The sequence below is a fragment of the Halichoerus grypus genome, chromosome 8 (genome assembly GCF_964656455.1).
Source record: "Halichoerus grypus chromosome 8, mHalGry1.hap1.1, whole genome shotgun sequence".
Classification (NCBI taxonomy): Eukaryota; Metazoa; Chordata; class Mammalia; order Carnivora; family Phocidae; genus Halichoerus; species Halichoerus grypus.
Genome location: NC_135719.1, coordinates 86,092,774 through 86,112,976, shown reverse-complemented (window position 1 = coordinate 86,112,976; position 20,203 = coordinate 86,092,774). Strand labels below are relative to the sequence as shown.

Below are 20,203 nucleotides of genomic sequence, written 5' to 3'. Positions count from 1 at the left end.
TATACACATATCTATAAATATTCTATATGTATCCTTCTGTCTCTATATTAAGCTAAAATGAATGTATGTTGATGTCTCCTATTCTATTTTATTACCAAATAGATCATACTAGCCTTTTCTTATTTGCCTGTATTCTCCAGCTCTAACAGTGAGAAACTTGGCTTCTACCATCTGCCATCCATCTACCTAACTGTTCAATTTTAATATATATGCATAGTGGCTTCAGATTTGTTAGCCCATACCTTTATGGAAAACAAATATTAACTGAAGTTATAATTGTTTATGTGCAATTCCTTTGCTTTTGGTCTTACAGACTCCACTGATTTCCAAACTTACAAAGGCCAGAACCTTTACCACCCATCCCTGCAATGAGGTTGTTTTGTTAATGTCATACAGTTAGACTGTTTTGTGACAGTATGCATTCCATTCTGAGATCTCCCAACCTTCTAAAAGATTTTTTTTATTTGCATACATTAAAATTCATTCTAGTGCTATAAAAAGTCCTATGGGTTTTGACAAAGGCAGAATATTGTGTATCTATCACTCCTGAATCATACATAAAACTTCTCTCCACAAACCCCTGCTTCTTGACCTGAACCAACCTGCCTGCAAATATCATCAATGGCCATGCCCTTAAAAAAAATAATTATCCTTAAAAAAATTCCTAAGGGGCACAATCCCCCCTACTTTTAATTTTACACACTCCTCAGCCCAAATCTCCTTGGCTTCTTTTTTTCCCTACTCTCTCAACCCCCACTCCCAGCTGCCTGCATTTCCTTAAGGAAGGGTTTTTCCCCACTCTCTTCCTCCCACACTGTAGGACTGTATGAATAGGCCAGATGAGCAGTCGAATTTTCCAAGAAGTAACTTGACTAACATGTCTGATGATAGGCAAAGATTCAATGTTGATAGCCCCAGCACCAGCAGTGGTAGTTCAGAGGCAGATCAAAGAGACCTTGCTGCTCCAGAGCCTGAAAAAAAGAATAAAGAAAGTCTTCTGTCACCCAGGAAAAAACAAAAAACAAAACAAAACAAAAACAAAAAGCACCAAACTCTCTAGAAAAATCACTGCTGAATTACCTGCTAATGTGAAAAGACTTCAGAAGGAGCTAACTGAAGTCATCCATGTTCCTCCTCCCTACCACCATGCTGGGCCCAAAGGAGATAACATTTATGAATGGAGATTAACTGTGTTTGGTCCACCAGATTGCGTGCATGAAGGTGGTGTGGTTTTTCTGGATATCACATTTTCATCCAATTATCTATTTAAGCCACCAAAAGTTACTTTTCACACCAGAATCTATCACTGCAACATTAGTAGTCAAGGACTTGCCTGTCTGAATATCCTTAAAGAAAAATAAATAAATAAATAAATAAATAATAAAATAAAAAATAAATAAAAAGAGGAGGGGCGCCTGGGTGGCTCAGTCGTTAAGCGTCTGCCTTCAGCTCAGGTCATGATCCCAGGGTCCTGGGATCAAGCCCCACATTGGGCTCCCTGCTCAGCGGGAAGCCTCTCCCTCTCCAGTTCCCCCTGCTTGTGTTCCCTCTATCTCTGTGTCTCTATATGTCAAATAAATAAATAAAATCTTAAAAAAAAATAAAATGAATATCCTTAAAGACAACTGGAGTCCCACTTTGACAATTTCAAAGATTTTGCTGTTGAGTTGTTCCCTTTGGCAGACTGCAACTCTGCAGATACTCCAGTTGGAAGCATTGCTTCTTAGTATTTGACCAACAGAGCAGAACGTGGCAAGAGATAGGCAACATAATTCACATAATTTCTATGCAATGTGAAGGAATAGGGACACCTTCTTACTGTACTGCAAACCTTTTTTAATTTTTAAAGATTTTATTTTTAAGTAATCTCTGCACTCAACATAGGCTCAAAACTACAACCCTGAGACTAGGTGTTGCATGCTCTACTGACTGAGCCAGCCAGGTGCCCCTGTGCTACAAATCTTTATAGCCTTTGCAATGTGGACTGTTGTTGTTGGGGAGGAAAGATTTTTCCTTCTACTGTTCTGGGTTTCATTGGCTGGTCTAATAATCAAATTAACATAAAACAGATGAATGGGAGAAAAACAAATTTAATTACATGCATATGGAGATCCCATAAAAATATGAGATGTGGGGATAAGTCAGGCAGTTGAGGCTTATATGCCATCTCCACCAGAGGAATGAGATAGAGGCCAGGGACTTCCAAGGGGAGGAGGGTGATTCACAGGATAAAAAGAGCAGATGTTTAGCAATTAGATGTTTGTCCTGCCATACAGATGAGTCATTCAGATAAAAAATTATCTCTTGGTTATAGCTCTTTAACTGGGCTAGGCCCCCTATGTAAATTTTTTTAGGTAGTTTAAGGGAGAGGTAAAAGTTTTTCTTGAGTCTGCTGGGTCTTGATTGCCTTCAGCTCAAAATAATCCACATGCCAAAGTAGCACATTTTGGGGAGAATTGTTCTGAACCCCTCTAGTGTACATACTTCTTTTCTCTGCTTTTATCCCTTGGAGACTGAAAGACTCCCCCAAAGGGTAAATGCTATCAAGAGTAAAATTTTGTAGCTGTAGATTAGTATGTTTAAAATATCTACTTGCAAGTCTTCATTCTTTGGGATATTAAAGTGTATGTTGTGGTGTACTAAGGATACTGGTCCTGAAGTTTACCAAATATTAGAGTGCATTTTATATCTTATATTATACATATGTAGTGTGTGTGTGTGTGTGTGTGTATTATAGTGCATTTTGACTTAATTTATTATCTGCTTGAAGTTATAAAAGTAGACATAGAGGATCAGGAATGAAGTTATTTATACTAAACATATATCTCTTTCTGGCTATGTGGTTCATACTGTTGGAGAAAATGTTTTACCTTTTACTTATGTCAACTTGTAATAAGAGAATTTTTTTTTACCCTTTGTAGCTCAGAGACCACTTGATGTATCTTCTCAAACAGAATAAATATGCTCCTGAAGGGAAAAAAAAAAAATCCTAAGGGATTTAACAATAGCTTTATAAAATACAGGATCTGAATGGCTATATTGTAATTCCTTCCTTGAATATTTATAACCTCATGACAGCTTATCTATATTACCATGAACACCCATGCCCAGCACATATCTAGCACACAGTAGAAACCCCGGGATCATTTCTGAATAAAGATAGCAATCCCAGTTTATCCTAATTAAAATAACCATACATAGTTTTCATTCTAAAATTTTTCTGATTTTCAAGTTTTTTAATTGGAAAATGTGGAAAGGTAACTAAAGCCTTGAGATTCAGTATCTTGTATAGGTATATTTATGATAGCACATTCATTACTAACTAGCTCTATAGAGTCCTACTAACTCAGAAGTGATTCTGCATACATGTAATGAATATTTCATCATGTCTTTGCTTATACATTGAAAGTGTGAACAATTTTTTTAATGGCCTAGATTTCCTCTTTAAAAATGCTATGAGAAATTCTGAATAAGGAAATTATACATTTTTATATCCAAAAAAATTTTATTTTCTACAATTTGGAATATGTTGTATCTATAGGCAAACAAGGTCAAGCTTATAATTTTCATAAATGTAATTTTGCAAATTTCATAAAAGCTAAAACTCCTTTTACTTAATGTAATGAACAGGTGATGGCGACATGCATAATGCAATTTTCACAAATGAAGGTAAATGTAAGTTCATATTTCTGTATTCAAGAAAAATATGAACTAACTCAATAAAGATGAGCAGTATTAACCTTAAGGAGTTAATCATCAGAGTGAATGAGGGAAAATAGTATAATTAGCAATATCTGAAGGTAGTCATTAAGGTGAACCAAGGCACCTAATATAGTTTGCAATATAATGTAAACAAAGCCAAAGTTCCCATAGCAACACAAACTTTTCTTCAATGTACACATACTGTATTTTGGATTACCAGTTATAGTTCTAAATTTACAGTTTCTTATGCATGTGCGTAATAAGGGTATGTCAGCATGATTCTGAGAACAATGAGATTTATATATTCAGATTCGAATATGTTTAAATTTGCAAGTCTCACACTTAATTTTCTATATAGTTGACATCTCCTAAAATTATTCTGGCATTCAAGTCAATGCCATGAAATTAATTTCTCTCACTCATGGCAATGTTTTTAAGTATCTTTATTGTTTAAGCTTGTATGTTTTGGGATACATGTATTATGTCGTGCATGAAATTCAATTTTTAAAATTTTGATGATTAAATCTAGTGGCAATAAAATAGAAGGTTATGTAAACATGAGGATATCTAATAGCCAGCCATAAATTATTTCACGTAACAATAAAATAGTAACTATCATAAAACAATATTATTTGCTCATTAGGAACAATTGTATTGTTATTCTTTTTGCAGGGAAAATTTTTTTTCTTCCACAATTCCAGCTCAAATAATCCACTCTATTATAGCTGTATCTTTGTTTTCCTTCTTTGTAAAACAGGGCTCTTTAAACATGTACATTTACAAAGTTCTTTACAATCGTTTTTAAGCTAATCCTCATAACATTTTTGTGAATGTGCCAGATTGGGGATAACTCTGATTACTTGTAGTTTACATATGGAGAAAGAGGCAAATACCTGAGGTCACACAACAGTAAAAAATGTACAAAGTAGTCACTCAGCCTACCAACTTTAAGTCTTATATTATTTGTATAGGCAGAAAAATAGGGGGAAAATCTTGTGTTTTATTTCATATTCATATATTTTATTCTCCCAAATACAAATCCTTATTTATTTTTGTTAAGAACTGATAATCTAATGTTTAACATATTCTGGAGACTCCTAGTGACTATTTCAAAGAGAAATTCAACTCTTTGAGATTTAAATTGACAGATTTTACTCATGGTAAAATGGAAAGAGTTTAAAAGAGGCTCAGTTTTACTAATGTATCTTTCCTCAATTCCAAGGCCCTCAAATATTAATGTCTTTTGAATTATATTATGATAGGGACAGAAGGATCAATCTTTAAGCAAAGATTAGTGTGAAGTTTCAAAATTAACCATTTGGAATTCAAACTCTCAGTGGTGCATAACTGAGCATCTGACATAGGGGAGATAATATTATTTTCTTGTAATTTGAACAGGCAGAATAAAAATATAAAAATCTCACCAAGCTTTCCAGAAAACATAGATTTGCATCCTTCTATTAGTTAAAAAGTATTTATTTCATAAATACATATATAAGAAGTTCAAGAAGCTGAAAACAAGGACAAGGGTTAAAATTCCTCTTCAATTAAAAATGAACCAAAACAGGGGCACCTGGGTGGCTCAGTGGGTTAAGCGTCTGCCTTTGGTTCAGGTTATGATCTCAGGATTGTGAGATCGAGCCTGGCTTCTTGGCTCCATGCTCAGTGGAGAGTCTGCTTGAGATGATCTGTCTCCCTCTCCCTCTGCCCCTCCCCTCACTCACACTCTTTCTCTCTCGAAAATAAATAAAATGTATTTTAAAAAATGAAGCAAAATAAATAATGGCAAGAAGGATCATAGATGGCATTAATATTTTAGCATTTTCTAGCACCTAGACAAGTTCTCATTGTGGTACAAATATAAATGGTTTCATCCATGTTGCTATTAGAGTGAAAATACATGTGTCAAGATATAAATTTTAAAACAAAGATGTCCAATTTCAGGGGGAAAAATCATCCTTTTTGAAGATCATGATAAATATTCAAGTTTTCCTTCATGAAGGTAATATTTTTTGTCTAAGTCAACATACTTTACCATTTTTAAACTTTTCTCATCATATTTTTGACAGCAGGTTTTCCAATTTTGACAGCTCTTTAAAAGTAATTTTAACAGCCGAGTGATTTCTCTTCTAAGCAAAGTCAGATTATGTGAAATGTCAATGTAAAAACTATACACTCTGACACATAATCATTTTTAGTTGAATTTACTTATTAATTTTGCTTGCTATTACTAATAAAACATAAGTGCTTAGCTAATTGTATTGCTTTTTGAAATGTTTTAAAAGTATTAAAACTGTATCCTTCTCACTACAAAATGTCTCACTTAATCACAATTAGTTTCCCTTTTGAAAATGGAGGGGAGGGAGGACGTAGTAGCAGGGCTAGGTAGATAAAAGGCAATTGAGAGACTGAGTAAAGTGGTTACTGTAAAGTAGAAATACAAGCCTGCTTTGGTTAAACCAGCATGGAGGTGTATCTGAATCCCCTGGGGACCTCTTACAAAATATATGCATCTCCCTTCTCTTCTTACCACACAGCCCTATATTCTCAACTGCCATTGCTGAGACTCTGATATACTCCCAGGGCAAAAGGATAGAGAATATCTTTTCACCTACCCACCTGACTGAAAACCTCTGGAAACAATTTACATAAAAACTGACAATTTTCTTGACTCAATTAATCCAGTTAATTTCCTCAGTCCTTTATTTCATAATCAAAGTGTTGCAGGAGGTAAAGTAATTATCTGGTAAATATAAATAAATGGGTTGTCAGGTCAAAAATTATCTTCTCTTTTTAGTATTTGCTCTAAACTCCTGTTCCCTGATCACTTTACTTTGGCAGTTGAAAGCTTTTTTTCTCCATGGAATGACTTTGTCATAACTTTAAAGAAAAAATGTTTTACAGAAGAGGATTTCATTTTAGTTAATGATCTCCCACCACGTGTTAACGACCATCTGACACTATTCTAAGTGGAATTAAAATGTCATCTAATGTGTATCAAAAGAAATGCCAATAAAGCTAGCAAAAGTTAGAAAAGTCCAATTAGTTTATTGGACAAATTCATTGAGGAATATACATTGTCTAGACTATTAAATTGGATTTTAAACTATCCCACATTCCCCATCATTGTAGAAATGTTCCACTTCACTTTGAATGAGTAGACCTGCCCAAGAGAAATTAGGGGCATTAATTATATTTTGTAGTATAAACAAGTAAACAACAAAAAACAGTTAAAACACAAATAGGATTCAACAGCTCAATAGCATCACTCAATAGGAAGTGGAAAACAATAGAAAAATAACTTAAAGATACTGAGAAAAAAGTTTTCCTACGAGACTATCAATCAAGTATAAGAATAGAATAACTTCTTTCCAGATAATATCTCAAATAACTTACCTTTCAGGTAGCCTTTCTCAGGAAGCGATTAAAGGACCTATTCCACCAACTCAAAGAAGTGAGTCAAGGAAACGGAGTCTAGCAATCCATAAACAGGGAGTCAAATTCAGGAAAGAGGCAAAGGTAGCATTTTGAGGAATTGCCAAATTGTTTTACAAAGTGCTGTACCATTTCACCATTCCTCCAGCAATATATGAGAGTCCCAATTTCTCCACATACTCATCAACACTTCTTATTGTTCATCTTTTTTATCTTAGCCATCCTCATGGGTGTGAAATGATATCTCACAGTGGTTTTGATTTGCATTTCCCTAGTGACTAATGTTATTGGACATCTTTTCATGGGATTATTGACCATTCGAATACTCCTTTAGAGAAACAACTATTCAAATTTTTTGTCCATCTTTAAAATAATTTACTTTTTATTGTGGAGTTGTAAGAGTTCTTTATATGTTCCAGATACATGTTCTTTGTTATATATGTGACTTATAGATATTTTCTCCCAATCTGTGGGTCAGAATATTCTTTTAACCTAAAATTTAATTACATTTTTAGGATAGAGCTATGGGAAGTGATTGTTGGGGGGGGGGTGCTGGGAAGGGATATTCATTCACTTGACAATTATCTTGCACTTGAGACTAGAACAGAGCAAATCCAGCTTGTGCAGTTGAGTAACATGCATGTTTTCATATTACACAAATAATATGAAGTTGGTGAAAAGAAATTTTGAGTTTTCCTCAGTTTCTCCACATTCTCTATCTCCTCCACCCTCTGCCCCTCAGTCTACATATGCAAACAGGGAGCTGAGATAGAGAGCACTTGGACATTACTTAAAATGCTATTATAATGACAAAATAAAAACTTGACTGCTAACATTGAAAAATTAAAAGAAACGAACTTGACAAATGCAAATTGGCTTTTGGGAAAATGATCTTCCTCAAATAGATTCTTGTAAAGGAAAGTACCAAAAACCTAGGTCAGTGTGATAAGCTTGTTCTGTGTTAACAGAGTACATTTATTGGGTGATGGTTCTTGAAGACCTTTTGAGTCTTACCAACACTGACAGTAGAAAACAATGGTATGTGCCTATATTCATTATTAATTTCACTACATAGAATTGGATTCAACACCATGCATTAAATACTTATTATGCACAGACACAAAATGCAAAAATGACCAAAACAGACACAGCTCCTAAATTGAGTCTCAATTTAACTGAGTAAGTCCTATCTCTAGAGGGCAGAAGTGCCTAAAATAATAAACCATTATTAAATGTCTGTTCATATTTTAGCCATTGAGTTTTTGAGATGTATACAAAACAAAATAAGACAAGAGCCTTACCTTCAATTCGTTTGAAGTCTATTTACTATGAGACTGAAAAATAAACATTTTCACCAATGTGTAGTTTCATGATAGAGGTAAGTATGGCCCTTAATCCCATTTACAGAGATGGAAGTGGTTAACAGAAGATTTTATCAAGAAAGTGACATCTAAGCTGAGACTTCAAGGACAGAGATTGAAAAGTTGAGAAAAGAGTAAAAGCATACTAGGCCAAAAGAAAAGTAGATACAAAGGTCCAGAGGGGAAAGAGATCATCACACATTCCTTCTCATTGTAATTTTTAAAATTCCAGAATAGGTCATCTTAAATTACTTTCATTCATCCATAATGAATTTGATAAATAGGCACTAACTGGCATCCTTTTTCAAGTGGGAAATCTAGGATATATAAGAAGATTAATTATTATATGCCTGATATCAAAGCCTTAGAAATCAACCACTGCAATGACAGAGTTGGCAGGTCAGACCAGAAGAATCAGAGAAGAAAAATACATTATTAATTGTTTCCTCAATTCATCAGACATCACACAATTTGTAAATAATTACCAAAAATTAAAGTTTAATAAAATACTTTCTTTACACAGCTTTTCCCAAATCTTCACTCATTCATTCATTTATTCATTCATTTATATATTCATTAAACAGATACTTATCAACCTTATCTTAGGCCATGTTTTAAGCACTGGAAATTTATCACAGACAAAATAAGATGAAAAAGACAAAACCCCTGACATCATGGAGCTTGTATTCTAGTGGGAAAGAGAAACAATAAACAAGTAAAATATACAGTATGTTTGTTAAATGGTAAGGAGAAAAATAATGCAGGGAAAAGTCATAGGAAGTGTGGGAGAAGGGTTGAAATTTTTGATAGTATAGTTTGGGAAGGACTCATTGAAATCTGTGTAAAGGAAGTGGGGAGTCAGCCATTTGTTTGTTACATATGTGTGTGGCTGGGGCAGGGGGAGCTTACCCAGGAGAGGGGATAGGAAATGTGAAGGTCCTGTTATGGGAGCAATTCTTGTACCTTTGAGAAACAGCTAGTAGGCTAGAGTGGCCAGACAGAGTAATGGAGGGAGAGAGGAAGTGGCTATGAAGTCAGAAGGGTAAGGAAGAGCACAGGTCATGCAAGGCCTTATAATCTTTGCAAGGATTTTGGCTTTTAGCCTGACTAAAATAAGAAAGCAGTAGGAAGTTGAACAGAAAACTGAGATTACCTGAGTTAGATTTGAACATTTCCTGGTTACTGGTTGAGTAAAACTAAAGAGAGACAAGGACAGAAGCGGAGGCTATTTTAATAATCCAGGTGAGATATGATAAATGGCTTGGACCCAAGTTGTGCCAATGAGGGTGACAAGGAATGGTTGACTTTTGGATACATTTTGAGAATAGCACCTACATAAATCACTGACAGACTGGATGTTGCATGTGCAAGAAAGTTAATAGCCAAAGGCCATGCTAAGGAATTTTAGTTTGTGTAATTAGAAGAATGGAGTTGACTTTCCCTGACCAGAAAAAGAATGGGTGAAGAGCAGGTTATGGGAGAATACCAAAAGGTTATCTTTGGACGTGTTAAATTTAAGATGTATATTTGCTATCCAAGTGGACTTATCTTGTGGGTAGCTGTAAAGAATGTAATTCACAAAAGAAATCTAAATCAGTCACTTATATTTATATGTTGATTTATATACAACATGTCTATAGGTTTATGTACTATATATTTATATAATATATTTTACAATATAAATATATTTTATAATATATATTTGTATGTTTTTATATTATTATATTATAGATTTATATATTATATATTACATATATTATTTATACATTATATATTAAATCAGCATATCAAAGCCTTGAGAGTGGACGACTTTGACAAAGTAATTATTACGAGTCAAAAAAAGAATTGATGTGAGTACTGAACCCAGAAGCACTGCACTATTTAGAAGTCAGGGAAACTGGGAGGAAATATAAAAAAATCTGAGATGGAACATCCAGATGTAGGAAAACAAACAAACATAAAACAAAACAACATGTAAGTTTGTCTTCCTACAAGCCAAATAAAGCAAGTGTTGTAAGAAGGCGATGGTGATCAATTTTGTCAAATATTAATGAGAGTTCAAGTTAGATGAGGCTTGAGAATTCACCATTTGATTTAGCAACATGGAGTTCACCGACAACCTTGATAAAAGCCATTTGGTGAAGTTTTGGCAGTAAATGTCTGTTTGGATTAAAGAAAGAATAGGAGAAATTGGAAACTGCATATAAAAACTCTTTTTCAGGGAATTCTTTTAAAAAGAAATGAGAGAAGAGGAGAGGTTGTAAAGAGAATGAGCCAGAAAGAGAAGTGGAGTCAAAAGTGAGTTTTTTAGAAGTGCAAGAAATAGCCTGTGTGTGTGTGTGTGTGTGTGTGTGCTGATGTGAACCACTCAGTATCAAGGGAAGTACATGTGGTGCAAGAAAGAGAAGAGAGAATTGTTAGATTCATGTTGTAGAGTAAGGGACAGGAGGATAGAATCTAGTAAACAAGTAGAAAGCTAGACTTTTTCTAGGAATATGGTAATAAAAAATTCAAGTAAATTTGCACAAATATAAATAGGTGGAAGTAGGAGCTCATACGAGATGTCCATCGAAAGATGAATGGAAAAAGAAGATGTGGTATATATATACCATGGAATACTACTTAGCCATCAGAAGGGATGAATACTTTCCACTTAACATCAATGTGGATGGAACTGGAGGGTATTATGCTGCGTGAAATAAGTCAGTCAGAGAAAGACAATTATCATATGGTTTCACTCAGATGTGGAATATAAGAAAGAGCACAGAGGATCATAGGGGAAGGGAGGAAAAACCAAATGGGAAGTCATCAGAGAGGGAGAAAAACCATGAGAGACTCTTAACTATAGGAAACAAACTGAGGGTTGCTGGAGGGGAGGTGGGTTGGGGGATGGGGTAATTGGGTGATGGGTATTAAGAAGGGTACTTGATGTGATGAGCACTGGGTGTTATATGCAACTGATGAATTATTGAACACTACATCCAAAACTAATGATGTACTATATGTTGGCTAACTAAAATTTAAAAAAAAGAAGTATTAGCTCATGGAAATGCTGTTCTGTTTCATTCTTTGTGGGGTAGAAATTATGGTCAGCAGTTGAGGATGAAGATGAGGAAAGACATACTGGAGATTTTGAGGAGAGAAGATGTAAAATAATCATCTGCATCTTATGAATGAACTAGGAAAATGAGTGCTACACAGTATTAAAGAGTTACTTGAGAAAATTGATCCCAAACTTAAGGTGATATCAGTCAACATTGTTTTGTATTTTTTTTCTCCAGCCACAGTCAATTGCAAGTGGGGAAATATTGAGTAAGTTAAGGGTTTGATTTAACAAAGGTGGTGCTTTATCCAAGTGAACTGTAATGAAGCAAGAGTAGGGCAAAGGAGAGGATAATGTTTGCTAGTGAGTTATTATCACTGATATAAGTAGCATTAGTAGAAAGTTATTCCAGTTTAAAGCCAAGACATATTTTAAACACTTCCATATTTCATCAATTGCTAAGTTTTATGGTCTTCCTTGACAGCACAGAAAAAACACAAAGTTTTATATGAACCTTCTTATTTTGTGGTTCTAAAAAGGATGCTTTATTACTGCTAGTTCTTTAAACTGTTATCATTTGAAAACGAGTGCTCCATTATCAGTATAAGTATTCAGATGTGGGCTTCTCTAAAACAGCAAAAAGTTAAAAAAAAAAACAAAACCTTAAAATCAAATAACAAGTAATATTAAATTATCCCTGAGTGCACATTATTTGTTCCTCGTTAAGGTAATTGTTTTCCAGTAAAAGTGAAATGTGCAATATGCAAATTAAATAATATTACATGTCAGAGTTTGAAAGAAATATTCACTTAACATTGGAAGAGGCTTTTTTTTCCCAGGAAATCTTGTTCATTTATTTTGTGAGAATTTTTGTTTGTCGCTATTTGTTCAAAACATAATACAATTGTGAGATCCAGTGCCTGCTGGCAAAGTTGGAATAGCTGTCAGCAGGAAATGGCAAACTAATAATAAGTGCTGGTAAAATATTTATATTATAGTTTACTGGGAAGCTGAATGTAGTTTTGTATTTCATTAGTGCTTGAGGCAGTACATAGTAACATAGTTGTGCTCCAAAAAAATGGATAGAATTCTAAATACTGTAGTAACTTATCTTTCAACTATCTGCTAAGGAAAAAAAAGAATTAATAATAAGCCTTTTACAAGCTGAAATTTAAGAAATTTTCAACGAGGTCCATAGGCAGTAATTAGTAGCATCTCACGTTCAGTGTTATTGGACACTAGGCTGCTGGATCAACTACTTCTGTAGGAGGCCTAGTAATTTAGCTCTAGTTCATAATTTTCAATAACAGAGCTATTCAAGAGGGAGGGGTGGTCCTAAACCACCAGAGGACTCAGAAGTATGGTGATGTTCAAGTACAACACTGTGTTTATGTACTCCCCAAAGTGTATCAAAGCTCAGATCCAGAGAAATAAAAGAAAAGTCAAACAAAACAAGCATTAGACTGCGTAAAATAAGGTATGGACAAGGCAAACAGGTGAGGCATTGTTTAGGTGGCTAAGGTAGATCAATATCTATTCTTGCAAGCCAGGCATCCTGCCTGCTTTCCTCTGGCGCTCTGCAGATCATCTTACGGCTTGCAGACAGACTGTCGCCTAGACCCAACTGACAGACAACCTATTTCACCCCTGTAAAAATCATACACATCTTCTTCCTTTGTGGTTCACCAAGGAGAGAAAAAATATAACTGCCAAAATAAAATAATACCAGATTGGTTTTACCACATTTTAACATCCCTTTTTATTAACTTAATTAATAAAGACTGGCTCCTAGTTTCTCTTTCATATATAATTTTAATCTATTCAGTAGAATATAAGTATGTTGTGAGCATAACAATGTGCCTGTTTATGGAGATATGACCAAATGTATCCAAATAGTAAACATGTAAAGTGTCTTGCACATAATAATCACTCAATAAATATTAGTTAATAACAATATTCCTATCATAATAATTTTTAAAACCTAACAAAGGATGGAGAGAATCTCATAGAAAATGAAGAAATAGATGTTTGTATTTACCTTGAATTCATAAAGAGGCAGTATTTCAGTAACTTTGAAAACATATTTAACAAGCTCATGATAGCTGAATTTTGAGTGAAGAACAGAAAATCAGATTGTTCATGTTTTGTGACACAGCACCATCGGTATGCCTTGTTCCAATAAACTAGAAATTCATTCATAACTATTAGCAATCTTTTAGTTTTCCCATATAATGTTTTAATTTTGATGAGAAAATGAAAACCAGAAATATTTTTTTCAGGAACAGTTATTATATTTTAGTTATATAAAAAATAACCAAAATATAAAACCTGTCCTCTTGTTCCATAGGGCTTTAGAAAATTATCCAAATTTCTTTGCAAATTAAGCACTATATAAAATTTTTACCTTACATATATAATTTTTATTGAGCTTTTTTCATTTCAGAAGTTTAACTAAAAGTTAGGTGAATCCTTTTACTGTAGTGAAAGTAATGGTAATTGTTATAACAACAAATGTTCTATGTAAAGGAGAAATTACAACAAAGGCTACTTAACAAAATATAAATTGTAAAAAACATAAACAGTTCTCCTAATTCTGCTTTGGCAAATGGGAGACATTTTGAACGGCATTGACTGAGATTTCTCATTTTTCACATATGTACAATAACTCATGGATTTCATTTTATTCAGATTTTCATATCAAAATCCATCCTGCTAATTTTTTTACCTTCTGAGTTGACTAAGAAAAGGAGGGACAATTTTAATACAATATTTAAAATACTAAAAGTCAAGACAAATTCTTATTTTAGTGGTTGTCGAGATTTTGTCTTAATCTTGAGGGTGGAAAGGTTCATATTTTGTAGACTGGTGCATATCATATCTCTAAGTAATAAGAATATGTCTTTTTATCACTGTTACAGTTTTCTGCTTTCCTATTTATGGTGGAAGAAATGTAATTTACTTGTCAGATTGAAATGTTTGATATAAATCCTTATCCTATCTTTTGAACTAGCATTTCTGAAACACTACATTGTAAACAAATGACATGTTTAATTAAACAACTACTTTACTACTACCTGGACAAGAGAATATGATTATATTAATTTAATAGCAAGCCATATGACTAGAATTTAAAGAAAATGTTTTCAATTCAACAAGAAAGTATGATTATACTAATTTAAAATTGATTGGAATGTAAACAAGTATTTTAATTTCCTATCTTTGAAATCTCAAAAAGGTATTTTTAGGAGTTTAAACTAATACAATTTAGAACATATTAGCTTACATTAAAATTTCTTCATTAACTTAATAATCTACATACAAAGCTAAATTTAAAAGTCAAGAAACAGCTTACTATGATGCTAAAAACTTATTTAAATGTAAACAATTGTGATTTTCCAAGGGATTCATTTTGCTTTTGTGTGTGACTGATTTTTCACTGCCACAGGTTAGCAACTCTGAAATATATTAGCTCTGTTCTAATAAGAATGAAAATATGTTAAGGTAAATTTAGCTGAATAATTAGGCATCCTATAATATACAGAATTATATATGTGTGTATGCATGTGTATTTATGTGTATATGTATAAAAATATGTATGTTTAAGTATATGATATATATATATGATTGTTTGAAAGCTGAGGATTAATTTTACTTTCAGATTTCAAAATATGAAATAATTGTAATCATTCAAAGGCACCTATTGTTGAAGGTCAATCCATTTATACTCATATGTGGGAACAAAGAAAAATTTTTAAAAATATCGCTGAGTTCTGACCTAATCAAAACCATAAGTTGTTTTTCAAAACATGCATTGTTAGGATCTTAATTATCTTATTTGTGTTTGTTTAGATAGATAAACAGATGAGACATTTCTGATCCAGATGTGACAATCTCAGCGCTGTCATTTACCTTTCAAGGATCATAGAATTTTTGCTTTTAACACATTCCCTCGAGTACCTACATGTTTTCATTATAAACCAGTAGTTGAGAAAACATGTCAGATGCTAAATTCAAATCCACCATGCAGGAAACATGGGGAAATGTAACAACTGTTTTGGAAGAAAATGTCTTGAAGTCAACTTACATAAAATCTTAAATGGTTTGCCAGTGAATTATAATTAGCATTTATGTTACAACTGCAAATGCTAAACAATTTGTACTTAACTACTATAGGACTAAAGTTATTTTTGTCAAATATGCATAAAACCTTAAGCTAAAATGTCTACGTCCTATAATATAAAAGTTTAGTGATTTAAAAGTAGCATACCAACTTCAGTTATGAAACAAAAGGAACAAAATAGTCTAAAGTCTAGAGCACTTAAACCTTCATAATCTTTAATACATGATATGAAATCTCATAAAGAATATGCAGCACTCAAGGTGATAATTTCTTATATGAATATTCAATAACATCTATGTCCAAGTAGACTGAAACTTAGAAATTTTTCTAGAGGTTCACATTTACTAGAGTAAATGAAAGTTTAGGATGCTTGTGTAAAGGTTAAAATAACTGAAATTATTTTCTCAGTAAATGCTTCCTCATCTTCATCAATCATTATTCTAAAATATAAAGAAAACAATTTATAGAACACAAACACTATAATTAATAAAAGACTATATACAATGATAGATAATGCAAAACAACTGAATTTATAATATATAACATCTAAAATATTTATTTTTTATTTTTTCATTTTATTTTTTATAAAGATTTTTATATATTTATTTGACATAGAAAGACACAGTGAGAGAGGGAACACAAGCAGGGGGAGTGGGAGAGGGAGAAGCAGGCTTCCCGCTGAGCAGGGAGCCGGATGCGGGGTCAATCCCAAGAACCCTGGGATCATGACCTGAGCCGAAGGCAGACGCTTAATGACTGAGCCACCCAGGTGCCCCTATAACATCTAAAATATTTAATCATAGTTCTTATATGACTACACAGTTAGTAACTTATTTTACTTAATAAAATACTAAAAATGCCATTTTCTACTTTTTTGAATGTATATTTGCCTTTTCTCTCACAGAATTGTTCAATTAGATAATATGCATTTCCAGGTAAAGAACTAATATAGTTAGGGATACTCATTTTTTTAAATTAATTTATTTAATAAAGACTAAAGTTGCTTAGGCTATCATGGAAATAAAAATTATGATGTTAGCGGCACCAGGGTGGCTCAGTTGGTTAAGCCAATGACTCTTGAGTTTCAGCTCAGGTCATGATGTCGTGGGTCATGAGATCAAGCTCCAGCCCCACATGGGACCCCACGCTCAGCAGAAAGTCTGCTTGGAGATTCTCTCTCTGCTCCTTCTGCCATGTGCATGCTCTCTCGCAATTAAATAAATAAATCTTTTTTAAAAATCATGATGCTATTTTCAATTCTATAACCTTTTAATTTGAAAACAGGTAATTACAGAAAAAATTATAGAATGCACTAAAAAAGCAGTTGGAAAACAAGTATTTCATGTAAGAATTACTAATTAGTGTAATAACCATTAAAAACGGAAGTTTGTGCATAAATATATAATCATCCAAAGAATGTCAGTCTTTGACTTCACTTAATTACTAAAATGGCCATTTAAGGGCATCTGGCTGGTTCAGTTGGTAAAGCATACAACTCTTGATCTCAGGGTCATGAGTTTGAACCCCATATTGGACATGGAGCCTAGTTAAAAATAAAATAAAATAAAATAAAATCTTTACAAATTTTTAAAAAGGCTTAAAAAAATAAAATGGCCATTTAAGAATGTACCTTAATGAGTATCACAAATATATCTTTTGATTAAACAAGAATAAGGGAGGGGAGTGCTGTTAAGCATCTGCCTTCAGCTCAGGTCATCATCTCAGGGTCCTGGGATCAAGCTCTGCATTGGGCTTCCTGCTCAGCAGGGAGTCTGCTTGTCCTTCTCCCTCTGCCCCACACCCCTATTTGTGCTCTCTCTCTCTCTCTCCCTCACTCGCTCTGCTCTCTCTCTCTCAAATAAATAAATAAAATATTTTTAAAAAAAATTTTAAAAACAAGGATAAGGGATAGTTTCTTTAAGTTTTTATTTTGATTTCTAATAAAATATCAAAACAAAAGACCAATTTCTCATATGCATATTAATTATGAGAAAATAATTAAAATATTTATACCTTCTAAATAAATAGTATCAATATAATTTAAAATACTCTTAGTGGAAATGAAATCATTAATATACATAACCAGTCTCCAACAGATTATTAGTATTACTAAAATGTGACTGTTGAGTACTAGTTGCTATCATTTGTGATTTGTTGGCTAAAGTGTAAGATAAATAGGAAGTTTTACTCTATTTCCTAGCCATGATGAATAAGCACCATCAAGAAAACATTTTAAGTCTGTCTTTTGGAGAATGCCTGGGAACCCATGTGTACATAGGTTTTAATATAAGGAACTCTCTTATCGGTAAAGTGAAACTTTAGAAAAAGTCATATTTTGAAGTATCACAGCAAAGCTTGCACCATGTGTAAATTTTACTGTCACAGCAATTCTTCATAGGAAAAAATTCTTAAATCTAAGGTTGTCAATCTGCAGTTTTTTGAGTATTGTAGTCACTTAGAATTAGCAGTTAACAATGAAAAAACCTCTTAAGAGCATTGACTTTTTACACTTCATTCTAACAAAACAATTCACTATTTACTTATTTTACAGTTAATCTCCGTGCTAAATCTGAAAGTATGCTCTCAATAACAACTATAATAAAAGAATGTAGAGGGGCGCCTGGGTGGCTCAGTTGCTAAGCATCTGCCTAATGCTCAGGTCATGATCCCAGGGTCCTGGGATCAAGCCCCCCATCAGGCTCCCTGCTCAGCGGGAAGCCTGCTTCTCCCTCTCCCACTTCCCCTGCCTTGTTCCCTCTCTCGCTGTGTCTCTCTCTGTCAAATAAATAAATAAAATCTTAAAAAAAAAAGAATGTAGAGATAATGACACAAAATGATAAAAGCAAGGAAAATGCTCATTTGAGGATATAATCTCTTTCACATATATGAGCTTTAAGTAGACATGAAGTAGGAGAAATGTTCTACAAAAATTACCCAGAGAATTCCTATAGAACAAAACCTATCAAAGTGTGTAGAAAGCCTTCTGAGATTCCAATCCCTATTGATAAACCCTTTCTAATATGAGATATTTTGCTCTACAAAATTATGTGCAAATAAATTTTGTAAGCAAAAGTTCCTTACCATTGTTAATGAAAACTTAGAGGAAGAATCATAAAACTTAGTTTTGTTGGTGGAAGTGTTAGACAGTTGGTAAAGCAGAGATAATGCTATATATTCAGCAAACCCATTTATTTTTTTAAATATAATAAATTGAAATATAATAAATTGTTGACTGTAATTTTATTACAAAAGATTGAATTTTCATTATGTATTTTTTTATTATGTTATGTTAATTACCATACATTACATCATTAGTTTTTGATGTAGTGTTCCATGATTCATTGTTTGCGTATAACACCCAGTGCTCCATTCAATATGTGCCCTCCTTAATACCCATCACCAGGCTAACCCATCCCCCACCACCTCCCCTCTAGAACCCTCAGTTTGTTTTTCAGAGACCATCGTTTCTCATGAGTCATGTCCCCCTCCAATTTCCCCCCCATCATTCTTCCCCTCCTGCTATCTTCTTTTTTTTTTTAACATATAATGTATTATTTGTTTCAGAGGTAAACCCATTTATTTTTCTTCCTTAACACATAACTAAATTACATTCCCAAACCTCCTGTGCGATTAGGTTGGGCCATGTGACTGACTTTGGGCCAGTGGGTAGTATTATCTTTCAGAATCCTCAACAAGCTTTCTTCCCTCCATATCTAGTACAGAGTATCCAGGACTCCAGGGCTCTATAAGATGGCAGAGTGAGTCCCTGAGTGACATAATGGAATATTCTCTATCTGACCCATACTGGAATGTGACATAGAGGAGTAAAAATTCTTTATAGTGTTAAGCCTCTGAAACTTGGGAAAGGCCAGAAGATTATTCATTCATGAACGTATCTGTTTCTCAAATATTATGAATAAGAATTACAGGGGATAAAAATAAAATTTAGTACTACAGAGGAGGGCAAAAATGGTTATTGTATTGATCTAAATATTAGATTAGGAATAGTTTTTAGGAAGTACAGTTCACCCTTGAACAATACAGATTTGAACTACACAGGTTCACTCATATGTGGATTTTTTTAATAAATACAGTACAGTGCTATAAATGTATTTTCTCTTCCTTATGATTTTCTTTCTTTTTTTTTAAAGATTTTATTTATTTATTTGACAGAGAGAGACATAGCGAGAGAGGAAACACAAGCAGGGGGAGTGGGAGAGGGCGAAGCAGGTTTCCCGCCAAGCAGGGAGCCCAATGTGGCCCTCAATCCCAGGACCCCGGGATCATGACCTGAGCTGAAGGCAGACACTTAACGACTGAGCCACCCAGGTGTCCCTCTTCCTTATGATTTTCTTAATAACATTTTCTTTTCTCTAGCTTAGTTTATTACAAGAATAGAGTATATATAATACATATAACATATAAAACATGTATTAATTGACTTTATGTTATCAGTAAGGCATCCACTCAGTCAACAGTAGGGTATTTAGTCAAATTTTGGAGGAGTCAAAGTTAGACACAGATTTTCGACTGCACTGGGGT

At 33.5% G+C, this 20,203-nt stretch overlaps 1 pseudogene; it reads left to right on the top strand.

Moving 5' to 3' along the window:
- The first annotated feature begins 667 nt into the window (after window positions 1-667).
- On the top strand, window positions 668-1,763 carry LOC118530240 (ubiquitin-conjugating enzyme E2 E3 pseudogene; annotated as a pseudogene).
- Window positions 1,764-20,203: the final 18,440 nt, after the last annotated feature.